The sequence below is a fragment of the Gavia stellata genome, chromosome 7 (genome assembly GCF_030936135.1).
Source record: "Gavia stellata isolate bGavSte3 chromosome 7, bGavSte3.hap2, whole genome shotgun sequence".
NCBI lineage: Eukaryota > Metazoa > Chordata > Aves > Gaviiformes > Gaviidae > Gavia > Gavia stellata.
The window spans coordinates 34,524,478-34,533,376 of record NC_082600.1 but is presented as its reverse complement, the minus strand read 5'-3'; positions in this window follow the sequence as shown (position 1 = coordinate 34,533,376).

The window sequence follows — 8,899 nt, the reverse complement described above, 5'->3', positions numbered from 1 at the left end:
AATTTCAGCTGCTTATATCTGGTCCAGAAATTCGGTTCTTTGCTATCAGTTTCGATAAGCAGCCTTCCTCACCGACGAGGTTATAAGATGATAATGTCATTCAATAACTCTCACACCCTTTCCTGCTATTTGTCCAGTGCAGGAAATTAAGGGTTTTCTTGTCGTGTGGACACAGAGGAAATATCCAGCAACCAAATACTGTCCCTTGCATGCAAACAGGTCCATATCCTCTTTCCGCCTGACAACTTCCTTCCTGCCTGCTAGGAACAAATCTACTCTTCATTTTTCCGGAGTTCTTTATACAGGCTACTCAGAAAGCCCTTGGGTAGGGACAAACATTTTATTAATGTAAACTTCATCTAACAGCTGGATACTTAGGGCAGCCAGGCCCAAATTTACAGTAGAGAATTGTTTTCTTCTTTTAACTATAGTGTTGCTGCAGCTGAGTCACTAAATGCTCTGTGCCAGGGACTAATACAAAGAGTTTACTAAGATGTCTGGCCTTAGATTAATGAAGACGTATTTGCATTTTGGACATTTAGTGAAGGTTAAACTTAGGTAAGATGCATCTTATTGAGTCTTTCCATGGCATTTCTCTGCATTAACAAGAAAGTGGAAGCATTTTTCTGGCCATGAAGAACGGAGGTTTTATCTTCTGTCTGACTTCTCTAAAGACAGTCACTAAGACATAAACTCTCTCCTTAATGATGTTACTGATCAGATAACAAGCAACAAACCAGCCAGCAAACAGCTGACAGTTGATAGCAGAGAACCAGTTTCATAGGGCTGTATCTTTTTTTCTGGAATTACGTATGTTATTTATTCTTCACATGAAATCTTGATTTCAGAATGTAAAAGGAAAGCCGAGGCCATGTTCTGTCTTATTGCCATTGTTAATTACCTGGGAAATGTCCTGTGGCACTACACAGACTTGTCATTCTGTGCTGTTGGAAGAACCTCAGAAGTCAGTAATTAAGTTCTCAAGAAATTCTCCCTCAGCCAGGTGATTAGCCCTTTGTGTGACTGTGACCAGGCTATCTTTCACTCTAAAGGCAGTTTGTTTACACTTAGCTTCAGAATTGTTCATTATACCACAGCACACTCTATTGATCATCAGAAAGCATCCCCATCAGAAAGCATCTTTTAGTGGAATTTGTACATTTGTATGTGTGTGTTCCTCTCATCAGAAGATCATAGAATTATGGAATGGTTTGGGTTGGAAGGGACCTTTAAAGATGGGACCAACTTCTTACATATTCCCATTTACAACTTAAACGTAACTAAGCAGTAGTCAGCAGAGTCACAAACTTCTGTGTATGGTCAGAATCGGGCCCCTTCTCTATGAGAAGATGGATAGTGGAGTCCCTCATTGTTCTGCAGCGTTGCAACGTACTGCAGGGCAGCTGTGAGCAATCTCTACCACAAGGAATTTCTGCAGTGTGCCCTGAAGTCTCTGAGAATACGTCCTTGTTCGGTAGGAGTATAGGACCACCAGTCTGAAAGAAACCCAAATCATCACTGATAAATGTCAGGGGAGTTGCAGAGTGGGGAAGAGCAAAAAGAGAGAAGGAGCAAAAGAGAGAGGGAAATGCCATAATCAAAAGTGAAGGCCATTCATTCATATTGAAAGTTATCATAACTATATTACAAATGTGAATGGTATACAAAATAGATGATTAAAACAATATCAATAAATATATATTATGTGATGATAAATAATTGTTAGAAACATTTTATTTAGTTGGATTTGACAAGCATTTACAATGACTTTAATTACACCATTTAGATTAAACATATTTCCTCTTCTATAAATATTTATGAATGGAACCTTAGTATCAAGTATGGTCTCCATTTTAAAGGATAGCAGCAAACTTCTATAAGCATATCCTTCTGGTACTCACTGTCAATGTCTCCTATAATTTTATCTAAATTTAGAAGACCTTATTCTGTATTGAATTATGACCAAATAATAAGATAAAAAATACAGAAAAGTTATATATTGACATTCATAAATCAGTTATCCATAAGATGACCAACTGCTATTAGACATGAAATTGCAAAAGTATTATACTTTAACTACTTGTATCAATGATTATTACTAAGTGACAATAGTCTCAGAAATTTCAAAGTGAAACAGATGAGCAGTTTTGCATACTGGACCTACCCAGAGGAAGGACTATTTGTTTATCCTTTTACTTTTAAAAACATTTAGTATTACAGGTACCTGACAACTGGATACTTCAACTGGTTCCTGTCCTAGCATCTATATACCTACACCAAAGATCTGGTGGGTTGTGTGCCAGCGAAATGTAAAAGCTGCATTTTTCTTAACGCGGCAAGCATTTGAATGCTTTACGTTCATTAACACTGCCTGACTTTTCACAGAAAGAGGACAAGTGGTGGTCGGTCAGGTCCTGGAGCGCACCAGCAGGCCGCAGCTGGGCCTCTCCCTCACAGCCCTGTCCCAGAGCTGGCCAGGGGCCTGTGGAGCTCAGGCCTGCACCCACTCCCGGCCTGCCTTCAGCCCCGTCTCCTGGGTGGACTCCTCAGACCCCCGTAGTGGTCCCATCTCTCCTTTTGCTCCTGACTGCGGCCCTGGGTTGGACCCTGGGCCTGGTTTATCCCCTCACAGTGCTGGGGTCTGTTGATGGGCCCCGCTGCATGCAGACCGCACGGGACAGAGCCCACGGGTAAGGCCTTACCACTCCCTGACAATCGCTTTCAAACTAGAGTGATTCAGCTTGTAAGTGAATGGAGGCAGAGGTGGAAAAACAATGTAATTTGGTGAATGTGACCATTCAGCAGAACTAGAGCATGGCAAAATTGAAAACCAGTATTTTTCACTGATATCTCTACAGCTAAACTGAGGAAATCACTACCAGGAGAAACTGTTGGATTCAAAAAGGAGAGGACATATGTATGGAAAATAGGAATAGATGGCTGTATAGTTGTTACTCAAAAAAAAAAAAAGAAAAAGCAAAAAAAGAGAGCAGCACTGAAAGCAATTCTTCAGGGTTTAAAACAGCTTCTGCATGAGATCTTAAGCCCTCCAGCTGCATAAAGTTCTTCTTTCGTATGAAAGGTAAAACACTGCAAATAGCTTCTCAGACTGAGCAGGCTCCAATCTCACCAAAAGACAGGCTGGCCATATTTAAACTGTGGGGATATTTGTTGTTGTTCCTTTAAGATACGTGAACAAAAGCCATGTGGCTGTGGAGTCTAACTTAAAAACTAATTAACACTTTTTACGCAAATCAGATTGTCCTCCAATATGGTCCTTTGAAATCATTTAAAAAAGGCTCCAAAAAGCAACACTGCTCATACACTACTTAATAGTACTTCATTTTTTTCTACATGTATTTTCCATTTTCTCATCTTGCTTTTAGTGTTCTACGAGATGGTATTGTTACTGATGCAGTTGGTAACTTTATGCCACTGCCAAACTACTGCCCACAGTCAGACCTGTTGGAATTAAAATTATGAAATCAAAATTACTTTTTCAGTTAAGAGGAATCTAAACATGTAATCTTTTTGCAGTTATATCTATACAACTAAAGCTTCCAATTTTTCTTCTGCTTGTGTAAGCCACAAAATTTCACAGGGAATTCAGACTGACATTTGCTAAAGTCTTTTTCAAAAAGCAATAGCAACAAACAAAAACAAAATGTCCTTCTTACCCGAATATGTGTAAAAAGTCAAATTATTAAGTAATGAAATTTTTGTAATTTTTATTGTGAGGCAGTATATATAAAGTGTAATTTATGAATAGAGACACAGCTATTTAAAAATACTGTCCTGTCTCTGGGTCAAACTGATATGAAGATAATTATTGTCAAGGGCCTTTTTCCTTTTATGTCTACAAAGGGAAAAGCACAATGGCAATAAAACCTAATAGTTAGCATTTTTTTGCTAGGACAGAAGAATAGTACCATTGATTGGCCTGTAGTTGCACCTACTCTTTCAGTTGCATATAATAATCTTCAATTCCTGTTTAAATTGGTTTTGCATTTAAACAGGTGTTGACTTTTACCATTGAGGTGATTGCATTTCAGTGTGAAACTCTGGAGACTTCCAAGTAGAATGCAATGTGTATATACATCTATTACTGCTCACTATCACTTTATCACTTATGTACGGTAATAACAGTTAATATTTATGTTGGGGTTGTTCCTGGAGGAATCAGTCAGATGAAGGCAACAGTAAAGTAATACAGATAGTAAGTACATAGCTGTTATTCAAACAAAGTGCAACTCACATAACATTCAGAAATCTGTTGTTTTCTTGATACCTCTATGCACTTTGTGAGAGTAAAAGAACAGAATTAACACGTATTTTGCTATTTATAAAGTAAAGCACTACAGTGGATAGAACAGAGATGCAATTATCTGTTCTGTCAAATTTAAGAGTATGCTCACAATTGTCAAAAGGCAACATACTTTGTGATTTAGGGGTGATCAGGAGAAAATCTGTGACTTTTTTGCAGTTGGTTTTATTTGTGCTCAAGGAAAAAAAATCAAACAATAACCCCAGTTCTTAATTTAGACTTAAAAATGCACCTACAACATCAACACATCTTAATGTTAGATAAATATCATTTAATGGAAGAAGATAGAGACAGAAGGATTCTTTTCTGTTGTCTATATTATGTTGTAATTCTAACAGTGTTATTATGATCTTTGAAAACAAAATTGTAAATCATTAAGTCTTATACAAGGACAAATCCATTTATAAGTGATAATATTGCTAAAATAAATTGCTGCCTTGAAATAAAAAATAAAATTCCCTTTGCAATTTTGTGTTTCAAAACTTTCCTAGAACTGAAGATTGACAAGTCACAATTTCACTTTGTCTTTCTCATACTATTATTGTCATTGGGTTTAATACGCTTCACATTGGCATATTCCCCAAGTTAGGACAGTGCATTTACAGAAGTTTGCTGTCTTTCTATTTGATCAAGCCACAGTTGTCATCATAATTCTACCCTTACCTACATATTGTCTATACATTTTGAAAATCTAATTTCTTAATTCAGGCTCATTATTTCATCTTAAACAATTTCTTCTTTCTGGCCTTCTTCACATCTATACTTGTCTCATGTCTCAATAGAGAACATTGATGTTAAACATTTCACTTACTCTGGCTACCTGTCTAATTTTAATAAATCTGCAGGCTGCCACATTATGTTGTATTAGGCTAAAAGCTTTCTTGTTTTCAAGGACTTTCATGCTTCAACATCCCTCTCCTTTTATCCACTGCAGATGCCCAAGACTGTTACTGTACTTCTGCAGTTCTTTCCCAAGGACTTGTTTTCCTTGATACAGGTTTAAGAAATTGGTCATATGATATAGACAGACGGATTAGAAGCTGGAAATAAATTGTCTAAAGAAATTAATTTTTAGCTAATAGCAGAAGAATCTTCAATTGAATAAAATTATTTCCCTTTTCCTCATCTTTGTTTGACAGTCATCTTCAGCTGGGTATTTTTCTTGGGTATGTAAAGTGATATGAACACAAACAACCAGCTATGAGAAATGTTAAGGTTTATAAATGTAATCAGACCTTCAGATTCCTTAACAAAATACTGATTATTTAGTGGTGAAGATAGCTACTTTCACACTTCTAGAACTTTATTTTATTCATATTATTCAAGTGTATCAGTGATCAAGCATGTCAGTGATGAGGTTTCCCATTCCCCTCTCCTATTTTCTTGTTAAAAAAAAATTGAGAAGGAAAAAGTATGGATCTTACATCCAGGCTGTCAAATAGCATTAATTTTGTGGTTTGTACTTAGAGTGACCATCAAGACAGTCAGGTCTATCTGTATTAGCGTAAAAAGAACTCTCTCCCAAACTGACTAAGGTATTAAGCGTGAGCATTTATGTGTAAGAGAAGTTTGCCCATTTCTGCCCTGTACATAAGTAAAGGATCCATTTCTTTTACTAGGTGTATTAATCTGATTTCTTTCAAACAAATATCCCCTTTTTCAGGGAAAAATGGAGGGGGAACAAATTTGTTTCTGATATTAAAATATGTACACTGTACATGGATATATAAAACTGACTGAAGTTTTAATGTATAATGTTTGTGTAACAACAACTATCAGTAACTTTTTTCCTAAAAGTATCGAGCATATTGTGTCTGTAATAAGCTTCTGCTGTAAACCCAACAACTTGCCCTAGCAGTGAATCAGGGCCACAGAATGATTCGTACAGTAGAATTTTCCAGGAGTGTCCAAAAATAATAATAAAAAATAAAATTAAAAAGATTTTTTAAAATTCTTATTGGCAAACAGATGCATTTCAATGATAAAGATAAGAATTTTTAGTTCAGCTTACTGAAATTTGATAAACATGAATTTCTGCATTGATTTGGTTTCTAATGATCAGTAAGCAATCTTTATTCCTCCTGAACTGAAAGAAAATGAAGTTCTGAATTGTAGTGATAAAAAATTGATTTCTGGCACACAGGCAAAATTGTTTATTTTTATGGATGACATTATTAGACTCAACACCCACAAACAATGAGAATACTTTTCAATACATTCTCTGTACTGCTTAGGTCATGAAGTCAATCATAAACATTAACTGAAACAAAACATGCCTTGGATAAATCAAAGGAAGTACCACTGAAATAACATAAGCGGCAGAAGAAAGCTTGGAGTCTTTCCACACTGATGTCTGATTATGTGGAACAATGTCAAGAGCTCAACAGAGTACTTGTCCAACTACTGCTTCTGGCCAATTTTCTTCTCTCAAAAATATTTAAATGTAACTGGAACAATTAACGTTTAAGAAAATTCAGCACTTTATAGGATCGAGTCCTTTATTCACTGTAGAGTTTAGAGAGCTTTTAGAGACTATCAGAGATGACAGAAAATTCCATACAGTCATTGTTAACAGTGATACAACATATTGAACTGCCAGAAAAGAACAGCAGACTTATAGGGTTCATCAGGAATGCTACAGGGCTGAAGGTCTGCCATTGGTAGCTGTGCAGGAAATGGTACTGCCACCATATTGTTTCTTTCCAGCTGTGGAAGCTGGAAGCAAAGATATGTACAGCCTGCCTGCCTTTTTGTTCAATCAGCATGTTAATTGTATCTTCTTAACAGCTATCATCAGCTTTAAGGCATGACTTTCAACTGGTTGGTCTCTTATCAGAATCAGTTTTGCACAGAGATCACTGTTCTTTACTTGTACTTCATAGTACTGAGAAGAGACGGTTTGGGATCTCAAAAGATATGATTAAGGTTCACTTTTGGTGGCATGGACCACCTTTGTATAAACTATTATCAGATATGTAGAAGAGAAGTGGCAGAAACCATGAAGGTCACACAATCAATCATCCATCTATGCTGTTCCTGCTGATTTGATGGTATGAATACTATGGAACCTGATCAGTGTGAGAAGATCTGCACTTCCATCTGTCACTTCATTCCTGGCTCTTGGGACATCTTATTGACAAGAAGCATAAGCTCTGGAAGGAATCTTATCCACCAAATACATTTGTTTTAATTTTTGATGAAAATGTCTCCAACTGCCTAAACAGCCTGATGCTAACCATTCATGACTGACTACTATTCTAGCTGTCAAGATAAGCAGGGGTAGTCTGCAGTGCCATTATAGAAATCCACAAAGATAAATCCTTTGTTCTTAGGCATGTAAGTGGACATGGCTGGTTGAAATGTTTTTAGACATAGGGTAGAATGCAGTCAGAAATAAAGCTACCTATGTCTGCTCACCCTTCACATCAGCATCTTTCTGAAGGTGTTTGTGAATCACTGGGAAGATTCTTCATAAGAACCACACTTTCAGGCATGAGATTTATTACCCAGTAGGAGTCTTCTATACACAGAGATTTCTTTCACCTACACTCCCTCCCAAGGACATCTGATGAAGGAATGAAAATTCTAATCTGCTATAAGCATTTCAAAAGAATCAAAGAGAAAAGATGTGTCAATGGGAAATGGCTAAAGTAATGTCCCTGAAGCTTCCAGAAGGGTAATGTTTGCCAGATACATGTCCCAGAAAAAGAAGTAATGTTTGGTTTGTGTCCTTTTGTGGATGACTTGCATCATCCAGAGAGATTTGAATTAATCTGGTCTCTTGTATTCAAAACATGTTAATTCTTCCTTACCATGCAGTGTTTAAGCAACTTACTCCTACAGTTTGTCTCTTTGTCAATACCTTTAATGTATTACAAAATAAAAATGAATGTTTAGCTTAGTATGTCAGAGGTTTCCAGAAAAAGCTTGAAAAATCAATAGTGTAAAAGCACTAGGAATTTGCTTTAGAAAATGTATTTCTTTTGTGGCTCTTTGTAGAGAAAAAAATCTGTATGATTTGTTCTCTGAGAGTCCTGCACACGTGATAAACACTTCTTTTACTAATACATCAAGTGACTTATCTTTCAGCATGATAGAAGGCACAGTTTATTTTTGCTAACTCTGTTAAACCTATGAATCTAAAATAACTACTGCTGGAAACTGAACTACTGTGTTAGCTTTTGTTTAGCTGCCAGTGAGGCAGCTGCTGCCCTTGCAGCCACTGTGCGGTACCACTGTAAGGCAAGTGTAAGAGTTTCCAAGAGAGCCTGGAATGTTCATTGGGACCATGCAAGTTCAAGCTTCAGAAATCAACTGCATAGATAATTTCTTCTGAGTCTTCTGAGAGTGCATAGATGCACAGTGGTTCAAAAGACACTGAGAACTGAGTTCTTTGAACTGATTTTTGTGTGGTTGCTATTTATTCTTTCTCAATGAAAGTCATTATTCATTGGTATACAGGTGGACAAATCCATAATAAGAGAGATTGACTCAAATGGACAGTGAATAAATGATTGTCCTAACTTAAAATATGGTATTCAGGATTTCAGTTTCTAGAATAAATAAATAATCTCC